Source organism: Emydura macquarii, unplaced genomic scaffold (assembly GCF_026122565.2).
Source record: "Emydura macquarii macquarii isolate MOO-44397 ecotype Brisbane River unplaced genomic scaffold, CSIRO-AGI_Emac_v2 contig_2897, whole genome shotgun sequence".
Classification (NCBI taxonomy): Eukaryota; Metazoa; Chordata; order Testudines; family Chelidae; genus Emydura; species Emydura macquarii.
Genome location: NW_027133034.1, coordinates 7,096,223 through 7,107,294, shown reverse-complemented (window position 1 = coordinate 7,107,294; position 11,072 = coordinate 7,096,223). Strand labels below are relative to the sequence as shown.

At 41.2% G+C, this 11,072-nt stretch overlaps 1 long non-coding RNA gene across 1 annotated transcript; it reads right to left on the bottom strand.

Moving 5' to 3' along the window:
* Positions 1–1,241: 1,241 nt before the first annotated feature.
* Positions 1,242–8,412, bottom strand: LOC137167082 (uncharacterized). Its single transcript, XR_010923976.1, has 3 exons — positions 7,589–8,412; positions 7,302–7,448; positions 1,242–1,409 (listed from the first exon to the last, which is right to left on the bottom strand). It is a non-coding gene; the product is annotated as an uncharacterized lncRNA (long non-coding RNA).
* Between the last annotated feature and the right edge of the window lie 2,660 nt (positions 8,413–11,072).

Below are 11,072 nucleotides of genomic sequence, written 5' to 3'. Positions count from 1 at the left end.
ATTTGAACTTGTGACCTTCTAGTTCAGAAGCAAGAACAAACCATGCCAGAATAATTATACAGTGTATAACTCACCTTCTTCACTAGGAGCCATGTGCATGACCTAGCAATTGAACTGTCAGAGTCCTGAAGTCAAGTGTATACTCAGTGAAATTCACCTAATAAGTGGAACAGTGAACAAAGCTGGTATTTCAGTACCAATTCTTCTGACAAATGTCACTACAAGCATCTGTTAGACCTGCCTTTTTTTTTTAGCCAACATTTTTTTTGTGATTAGTAAAGCTGGGCAAATTATTCAAAATAAATAGTGTTTTCCATCAATGTCTGAGAAAGAAATAACGTTTATACAATGTTAAATTCTCTGCCTATGTATTTTACCGTCATGGAGATGCCCACAAGACTACGAGCTCCACCAGAAACCTCCAATCAGCTACACCATCACCTTCAGAATTCTGGCTTCTGTTGAGCAATGGAGGGACATCTAATGTTGATTACATTGGTCAATACGAAACAGAGGAATTAACTAAAATTATATAAAAGTAATTTCAGGTGAGATGCTGACAATGTGTAACAGACAGTAATGCAGTTTGTAGTACAGTGGCAGTTGATCATGGACTGGATCATCATGGACTGGGTTCTTTTCACTATCGGACAGAGATAGGCATGTTCATATAAGTAAAATTTTCTGTGATTCTATTGATTTACTGATAGTTAATTGTTTGAGAGGCTTTTGGAGGAAACAATTCTTCACTTTTATGACTTCATTAGTTTGGGGTTTTTTCGTTTTCTTTTAATTTTATAGATGAATTTTTATAAGTGAATAATAATCTGACTGGCTGGTCAGACTCCATTTCCTATAATATGCATTCATGACATTACAGGTGAAAAATAATCTCTGAGATTGTCTCATCTACACCAGCTCCTTAACCTGCAAGGTACAAAGCACTTCTTTTGACATGCTGAGCACTCACAGCTGGATTGGGATGGATTTCAACTCCCAACCACCCACCCCACACATATAAACTCTTAAAATTTTAATACTAAGAGTTTATAGTAATTGAATCAATTTTACTAAAATGAATAGCAAAAATCTATCAGTGAACTTGAGACTATATCCCTGGTACGTTCAGATATCTTGAATTTATATCAATATCTATAGGAGTAAATATGGATTAGCCCCAGGAGAAAGGTCTTGCAGATACAGACATTTATAAGCCAAAAATTGCAATTCCTAGACATTTTGACAATATGTAGAATAAATAGTACATTATTCTCAATGTAGAATCAGGTTTCCTGTGCGAATACTTGGGATTACAAATTCAAAATTCATTTTTGAGAATATCCCATCATATTTGTATACAATACATTTTCTGTGAACATTCCTCCCAGCAAACGTGTTCACTAGAATATCTGTAGAAAGGGAATACAAAAAACACAGTGATCACAATCTAATTGAATTTGTTTAAAAATTCAAATTAAACTTAAGTCTTTTTCAGTATTCACCCAGCTCTAGACAGACAACTTGTAGTTTCATGTTAAATAGAGTCTTGAAAGAAAGACAAATCCCAACAATCAATTTAACAAATAATTTACCCATTGCTTTATTTGTTCCAATTGTTTTCAACCCTTACAATATGGGGACTATAGTTAGCATCTTCAGTTTAGCACTAATTTCTTTTTGCTGAATATTGTCCTTCCCACCACCTCCATGTGCATCTCATCTTCTTAATATGGTAAGTTAGTAATGTAGTGGAATAGTGCATTCTGTCTCAGGTGACATCAGATTTTCTGCCCTATGGGGATAGCACAGCCATGAATTTAATTTCATATCCTGATATTTTAGCAATCATGCATGGACTTCTTTAGACAACTGACAATGAAATACCTTTCTGACAACAAGTCTCAGCTTGTCCCAGGCAAGGACACATATACAGTTTTATGAGAGAGTGTCCAAGCCTATTGTACACCTGGATGATGTGACTAAATCAGACATCAAAGTGAGGGATCTCAAATGTAAATGGATAAGCAATTGCTACACTTTACAGTGTTTCCCTTGGTTATTTTCCATTTTGAATAAATTCTGTAGCACAATTTAATTCAGTACGTCTCCAGAAATGAAATCAATATTTCTTTATCTTTCTAAAATGCAAATGTATAATGAAGCTAAAGGGAATTCTATCACCTCAGGTGAAAAAAATCTTTTGCATCTTATGGACCACATTCCCATGTCAATTAAGTGTCTTACAAGTCCACTTACATATCTGAGCCTCTAGTGCAGTGTAAATGAAAGAACTGCCTATGTCTCATTCCAACTCTATGACAAAATTATATTCTTCACTTTTCTCCTTCTATCTGAGAAACTAATTGCATTTTATCTTTTGTTCAGGCTAGAAAGAAATACACATCCTACTAAAACAGTGAGATTATATTAAAAAGGGGTATGAGTTGATCAAACAAGAAAGATACATTATAAATACCTTTTTCCAAATATGTGAACATTTGGGTTGATCAGCATGCAAGCTCTTCTACTGAAAACCATAAACTGCAGTGCCATCATTTAGATTAACTAGCTAGAGCTATCCATGTATTGAGATTCAAAAGATAATTCTCAGTTCAAACACTCTTGGATTTGATCTGGCTCAGAAAGTCTGTGTGCCCTTTTCCCTGCACCGCAGACTCACTCAGACAATTTCTCCATATGGATCTGCAGAACCTCTCCCTCCTCCCCCCCAACCACAATAGTATAGAACATTAGAATTAATAAACATATTAACAAAAATCAGAGATGAAAATAACTAACGATAAGCCAATATTTTAAATAATCATTGTCATCTGATGAAATCATACAAACATAGACACTGCCTCTAAGTTACATGGAAATAAGTGACTGCTAAACAATCTGTGGACCTTTACCCCTTACATGATTAGTCCCACTGAAATCAATGGAAAATCTCCCAATGACTTCACTAGGCTTTGGATCAGATCCTATATCAATAAAGTTTGTGGGATTAAGCACTCTGCTAGCAAGTGGAATAATAATAAAATACAATACTGTAATAACAATACCCAGCAAATATTGTAACAACAATACCAATACATAGCGCTAAAGCATCTAAAAACCAGCACCAAGCACAATAGAAAATACCTACATATCTGCCCTACTTTAAGAAAAATCCAGAAATAATGCACACTCAGAGAGGCAGACTGAAGAGTCAGAGACATCTGCAGGATGAGCCAATGTATATCGGCGCTCCATATCTGACCCTTCTGTGCCCTTCCTCCTAGGAACATAGTGTGTGAACAACTCTGTGCCTGGGGTCATTTAACAATATTGTCTGCTATTAGGATAACAGAAAGACAGATACAGGTTCTGCTGGAATTTTTTTTTTTTTTTCTGTGCTTAAAATTAAAAGTCACACTCTGTCGCACATAAAATATATCATGGTATTATAACTGAAATGCTTCCAGATGTTCATGTGTGGCACATGGAAAAAACACAAAAGACATTCTGAACACAGCCATGCCTTCCTTTCACATCCCAAACTCCCACTGACTACAGTGAGAGCTTTGCGTGCGCAGGGAGCGTAGAGGAATCGAACCCTTGTGGCCTCCGTTAAATGATGTTATCCCTCTGCCAGTCATCAAAGATGGCTCTCACCCATCAGGTCTCCTGCTTCTCCTAGTGACAGACTCTGTATTGGTCTGTGAGACATTTAGGGTTGGATGGGTCAGAATCTCTGTGATGTATAGCTCCCAGCTGATGGTGATGGGGTGGGGGAAGGGCTGCCTTGAGGTGTTAAAGTGTCCCTTGGCACAAAAAGTTGATGCCCAATTAGGTTTAGAAAAAGTGACAAAGAGTTGATGCCCAATTAGGTTTAGATAAAGCTCTTCTCTGTAAACCTCAATTACCTGTGATGCCTTATGACATTCAGCGTTTACAAAGTATAATTACACAATAGTGTCTGACATTTAACGTCTATGGATAATTTAAAAGACTTCTACTTCAAAAGGGCTGCTCATGAGCAACAGTAATCACTTCAATTAGCTTGGCACCATTACAATGTAACAAGACCATTTGACTGCCTATTAGAACCAGCCAAGCTCTTCAAGTGTGTTAATTTAGCAGTCATTGCTAATTTCTGGGCTTTGCTACATTTGCATAGGAAAACATAGCCCTGTTAGCCAGAAAGGGAGTTTCATTCCTGTAATAACTTCCTATTCTTAGTGATTTTTTATGATGATGTTGTTTTCACCCAGAAACATATTTCAAACAGTGAACTAGAGTGAGTAAAATGCTCTTGTTTCACCTCCATTTCAAGATATTTTAGTTCTCCAGGATCTGTGTCCAAGCTATTAATACAACTTTTGAACTTGCTGCACTAGACAAAATATATACTTTTAAAAGATTCTCCATTCCTCCCAGTTCTCTGTGGTGTAAGATCAAAAAGCCATGGCAAAAGTGGCTCTTAGCTCCCTTTGTGCTTGCTCAGAAGCTTGCCTGACTTCCCCACAGAAATTAGAGCAGACTTAGCATCCCCAAGGGATCACTGTGGCAGCTGAGAATAGATGGAGCATAGCAGCACTCCAGCAGTCCCCTATCCCCCAGCCCAGACCACACCAATATGCTACGGGCGACTCTGTAACACGGAGGAAACCTCCTTACACTAGGAGAGTTCCCTATGGCCCAGTTACACTCGCCTAATAACTCCTTTTACACTGTTGGAGCATCACAAAGGGCACAGAGTGAAAAGAAGAGTCAGCTCCAAGGCTTTTTTCCTCTTAATCACTGAAGAGATCATTATAATGTGCTGGATATATTCTATTCTATATTAAGTTGAAGGTCTTAATCCATTTCCTAGAAGGCAGGTATCCACAAAACAAAACAAGGAAATAAACCCATCATTACACACAGGTCCTTTGTCAGCGGTCTCAGCAGAGAAGCCATAAGCCACATGGGAATATAAGCTGAACTGTCTTCTTACATCTTAAAAATATTAAATTGCTGACGCACATCGATGGAGCAGAATGTGGAAGTCTGCCACTAACTCTGACATACCTGTACAGTGGCTGAAAAGAAATTTGGTTTATCGTGTCAGTAGTCTGGCAGGTTCCATCAGTGCTAATATTTTAAATACTATAAAAACAGTTTAGTTTATATTTTGTAAAGACTGCACATACAATGTCTCAAATGCCTGCTAATTCTACAGACCTGGTAATGAATACAATGAACTGTCATGAAGTAAACATTTATAAGAGAAAAAACTGACAAATATACAGAACTGGGTCTGTTCTTTTTTTTTTTTTTTTTTTTTTTTTTTTTAAAAACAAAATTGCTCCTATGGGTAGCTGTAGTGGGAAACCACTAAGAACAATTTTATGTTGTATGTAACCTTCCAAAACCATTTTTCTGCATCTTAGGTAGTCAAATCAATACACCTTTTTTCTGTGGAAATAGCACATCTGTTTCCCCTTTCACACAGTACTTTAAGTCAGTGACTGGACATAAGATATCCAAAGATAAGCAACCAAAATTATCCATATTAGACTAGAATTTGTGCATTCTCATGAGATTTCTGGAACTTCCTGCCTCCAGTCAATGAGCCCCTTAAAAAGTTTTCTTTTACCTTTCTAAGACTAGGTGAGGAAGTTAGACCCCAACTTTTATAGACTTTCAGTGCAATGTTGATACTTAACTGTCCTTTGTGGGTTTGTATATAGCTCTCAGAATCTGTAAGTAAGCCATATGCTTAAAAAGGGGAATACCACTAGTACCTTTAATACTTTTAATGGGAATTGCAGTGGCTCAGCACCATTAACAGTTATTTAGCAACGGGTTGGGAAGGCAGATCCAGCTCCTGAAGCCCACTACAGCCCCTTTGTGCTGTTTTAGATCTGTGAAGAGATCATGAAACTAGATTGAAAGCTTTTCTGGGGATTTTCTCAGAGTAGAAGCAATTGTCTCTTCGCACAAAGCTGAAGCAGTGGTGCTTTGCCACCCCACATTTCACCATCTGTAATGGGATTCATGGCCAAAGAAAGAAGGACCATAGCCAGGTCTCCTCTGTGTTCTAATGATCCCTGAACGGCCCTGTGGAGCCACAAGCAGACACACACAATTTAAAACAGTCCTGATGCTACTGTAAAAGTTTCACCAGATGCCCAGCCAGTCTTCGAGTACTACTTTAACCTCCCTCCAGTCCTCCACTAAATGCATCTTTCCTTGCCTGCAGAGCCTAGCCCGGAGACCCCAAGACCATCAAGCTCACTAAGAAATTCCACAGAACATGTTTTCTCTCTCCTTCCTTCTATTCCTTTTTTTTTTTTTTTAAAGTCTATAGCAAATATGAAAAAAAAAATAAAAACAAAAAAACACTGAAAAGATCATCAGTTCCATTTTACTTTCCCTGGCAACCATCAAAGCAATATCTTTTTTTTTTAATTCATGAAAAACAGACAAAAAGGAAGGTTATATGGACAAGAAACAAGTCCAGTAGGTGTCTAAGGAAAAAAAAAACCCATCAGCATGAAACTGGCTCATCAGCAAAACTTTTATGAGAAAAAGGGCACTTGACATATTTGTTCAATATTGGAAATTTCTTTAATTTACTCACTGTAGCAATTCTTACAAACTTGCATCTTTTATAAGAGACAAGTCTCATCAGGAATGCATTACGAATTCCTCTATTGCCCTTCTGGTGTCTATTTTCACTTATTGCCTTACAATAAACTGAGTGGTCTATCAGTGCTCTTTTCAGCACAATTTTCATGGAGTCATATGTGCATCTCAGGGTCATGTTCTTTCCAGTACCCTAGGGTAATTTGTTTGCTGTGGAGGGGTTTGGTTTTTTTGTTTTTCTCCTTCTTCTTTTGGACTCTGTATTTACATGGCCGGAATCTAACCTCATGCATGGAAGCTAATAATAATACTTTCTTCTTCTATAGTACTTTCCATCCAAGCTATCCAAAGCACTCTGCAAACTTTGATTACTTAATGTGTTCAGTAGCTATTATAAGTCTGACTTTACAGTTGGGGAAACTGAGGTTGAGGCAGGAAACCTATGACAGAGTCTAAATCTGTGTAGCCTTGTGCTTTGTTGAATAAAATGGAATATATCTTAAATCTTTATCCATGTGAAGGTTTATCATCTTCCCGCTAACTCCTACAGTTAACTTCCCGCTAACTCCTACAAGCTTTCAGGAACCTTAAATCAAACACCATATTCTATCCTTTTGTACACTCACCACATCTTCCATTCAGATTAGTGGGAGTCACACACACCACGACAGGTTTGCTCTACTCACCACAGGATGGCACCACTTCCTGGCAGTTTCCCATTCTCTTCTCCAGCAGTCTCAGGCAGTCTTTTGCTTCACTGCCTCACAGTGCCACTTCCACAGCAGGTGATAGGGGAACCCAGGTCCAGGCACCTGCTACTCCAGGTTCCAGCTCTACACAGCAGCCAAGGTCAGAGGCAATGTGTAGGGGAGATGGGACAAACAGAGGTCACATACCCTCCCCCAGATTCTCACCTCTTGCCAGGACACCCAGCAGCAAAGAGACAGCAGCCCCCCCTGGTGGCAACACTCACCATGTGTCTGCACAGCACAGGCAGGGAGGAAGCAGCAGGGTAGCCGGCTGCAAGCTGAGGGCCCCCCGCTGCATGGGGCTGCTTCTCCTTCCCTGCTGCTGGATTCCCAGCACTTCTTGCAGCCTGATTTATAGACTGCCCCCTGAGGTGAGTCAGGAGGGGAAGGGGGCATCTTGGAGATTGGGAAGAGGCGTTGCAAGGTGGTGCTCAGTGCCAGGCATTTCAGGCGCAGCCCCAACCAACCCAAGAGACTCAGGGGTGAATGAGGGGAGTAGGCAGAGGGACAAGACAGTGAGAAAGGAGAGGGCAGATGCTGCTGCATCTGCTTTAATGCACCCCAGCAGCACCTGGTGCACTGATACAGTAGCCACCTCTAATGTGCCTCTCAAGGAGAAGGCAATTTGGGAGTGTCATATTCCCCTCTCTAACAAAAAGCGATAATTCTCCCCCTCCTTGTTAACTGCCGGGTGGGGGGGGGGAGCGGGGGCTACAACCCACCCTGGGTGGCCCCTTTTGTTGGTCTTGTTTTCAACACTTGCTAAATTGATTGAGGATGGTTCAGGCAGGCAGGGATGTCTGCAAGTGGCTGAGCAGACAGCGAACAGCAGAAGGAAGGGGACGTAGTTGCTACTGTATGTTGTCTACACACACCAAGTTTCAGAGGGTGCAGACAGATGCAACCCATGGGGAAGTTACATGCCCCCACAGAACCTTTCAGTTGTGCCCCCCCTACAATCCACATTTACTTGTCACCTCCAGCCAAGGTCCATTCCCTGAACCTTGCTGCCTTTCCCTGAGCTACTTCCAAACTCCCTTGGGTTTGCCACTCCCTTTCTTCCCTCCTCCCACTGAGTAACTTTGCTTGATGTCTGTAACCCCTAAACACCTCTCCCTCTTCCCATTAAAAGACTGCAGTCGTTCCCTGCTGTTTCTAGTATGGCTACCCTCCTGCATTTTGTAGAAGCCTCACCTGTTTCTCATAGGTGAGCTTCTCTCTAATTAGCTGACTCCAGCCTAAAGCTCCTCTGTTTGCAGCCTAATTAGCTGATTGGACCCACCTGGCCTAATTCAGCTCTTGCAGGGCTAGCGTGGGGAGCACATCCCATCACACGCACTCATCGAGTGTTTAAGGATACACAACTGGCTGTTAGTGTGTCTACACCTCCAGTGCCTGAGGTAATCTCCATTTAATTTAGTGGAGAGTAGCCCATTCTGAATAGGCACAGTGGGGTATTTATTGCTTGCCTCAAATACTTTCAAAAACATACAGCTGGAAAAGATGCTTTGTACTATATCTTCTACTATATCTTCTCGGGTATTTCCCTCTAACCCTCAGTGTGCCTAAGCCTGCTTGTTCCCCCATGTGTGAATGTACACAAAAACTCACACATTTCCCCAAAGGATGAAAGGCAAATGGTCCTGAGAATAGGGTTTTTTCTACATTCATGTTGGCCCCCTTCAATCCTCAGCCACTGCTGTATTTCAATTAGTAAACCTCTACATTTTCTCAAGAAAAAGTGGTTGTGTATGAGCTACTGCTCAGCACATAATGGTTGCTCCATTTGCTTAACATAGTTGCTACACTAGCAGAATCCAAACCGCCATTTGGCTAAGCGTTTTGGGATAATCAAAATTGGTTTCACAAATTTCCAGAGGAAATGAATTTAGGAATGCCAGTTTCTTGGCAGGAATAAATCCAGCTATCCCATTAGGCTCCGCAGCCACCAATATTGTCTCTTTTCCCCCTGAATCCTCTCCTGAGAGGCTTCCTCCCACCACCCCAGTATACATTACTATGAACCTGCTCATACTTTGACATCCAATGATATTCCCCACCTCCCTCTCACTAACTTTTCAAGAGGGCCTTCCCTGGCACTCTGACCTCTCCCAAAATCTCCTCTTCTTCACTCGTTCTGCCTTCCACAAACCCTCTTTTCTCCTCACTATTCCACCAGATCCCATTTTTTCCCTTCACTTTCCCTCAGATCCCCTCCCATCCCACCAAGTCCCTCAGCTACTCATCCCTATCACCAATAAGAGGGCTGGGGTCATCATGAATAAGAGTCTCTCTTCTTCAATACTCCACCTGTGTATGTGGGAGTGGAGGTGATGTGACACATTTTTATTTCTCCCTCCTCATGAAGGGAGGCAGTCAGTGAAGTGTTTTTCTTTCTCTCCCCTTCCTTCTCTTCCCCCCTAACCTCCCGTTACCAGCCTTCGTGAGATCAGGGTAGGTAATGAGGAGCAATGGTGCCAATTCTTTTCTTTCCTCACCACAACAGTATGAAGGAGGAAGGAAACTTAAGATGACCTAGCAGCTACATACATGCTACCTCCTGTCTGTACAGCATGAGCAGATGTTACATCCGCTCCTATGGAGCAACTGATCAGCAGCTGGCAAACGTCATAACAGTGGGGGGGCCCTGAGTCACAAAGAAAATGCTGCTGTGAAGGACTTCTCGTGCTCAGTACCCTTCTGTTACCCCCCCACTTGGGGAAGGAGAGTTAGGAGAATCCACACTGTCTGGTCTGCCAAAGTAGGAAGCCATGTTTAACAGCTGACTGGTCTGGAAGCATTGTGTGGGACCTCACGCATCCCTAGAGCCAGCACAGGGTTTCATATAGGGTTTCATACAGCGAATGAAAGATGCTCTGTTAAACCCAGTTATATATGTGTGTTTGTGACTGGATTCTGTACCAGGCACACATGTTTACAGATGGCCCAACAGACAGCCCCATGGAACATTTCACCACCCTCTCCATACACAGTCCAAACTAAACGACTGCAAACTTTATTAATTGTTAAACAACCCTACCTCATGCACATACCTTGGTAATAGTCAGTGCTGTCCTGGTTCCCAGTCTGTTACAGCCTTTCAGCAGCAGGGTGAAGTGAAGAGCTATCTCACTCTCGCCTGCAGGGTTGTTTTGATCAGCCGGAACTTGATCTACACTGACAAGGCAGTAGTGAGCAAATGTCAGAGCATTTTTTATCAGAACTCCACCACACCTTAGGAGTGCTTCCTACATGTCTAGGGGGCAAGGGAGAAAAAACAACCCATAATATAAAATATATTACTCTGATTTCTCACTCAGCTCAGGCAATGGCATGATACCAAACACCTGGATATACTGTCATAGTACTCAAAATTATGTGTTCTCTCCCCCATCAAAAAGAAAAAAAGGCGAAAAGCCACTGTGTGTATGAGTCGGACTACAGTAATTGCTGGCAGTCCTCTTACGAAAAAAAAAATAGTCAAGCAATGAATAAAATATAGATGAGGGGAATCCATTTAATTTAATCACCATAAGTATGTTGTAAAATCACTTCATCACTTCATGTTGGATGAAATATTCAATGGTTTTCCCAGCCCTCTCCTGTTCTTTCAGCTAAGGAGACATAGAGTATCTTTGTCAGCAGAGGCAGCTGCTCTGGGGGCTGAGATGAGACCTGCCATCTGTCCAGATTTGATCAGCTCATCTC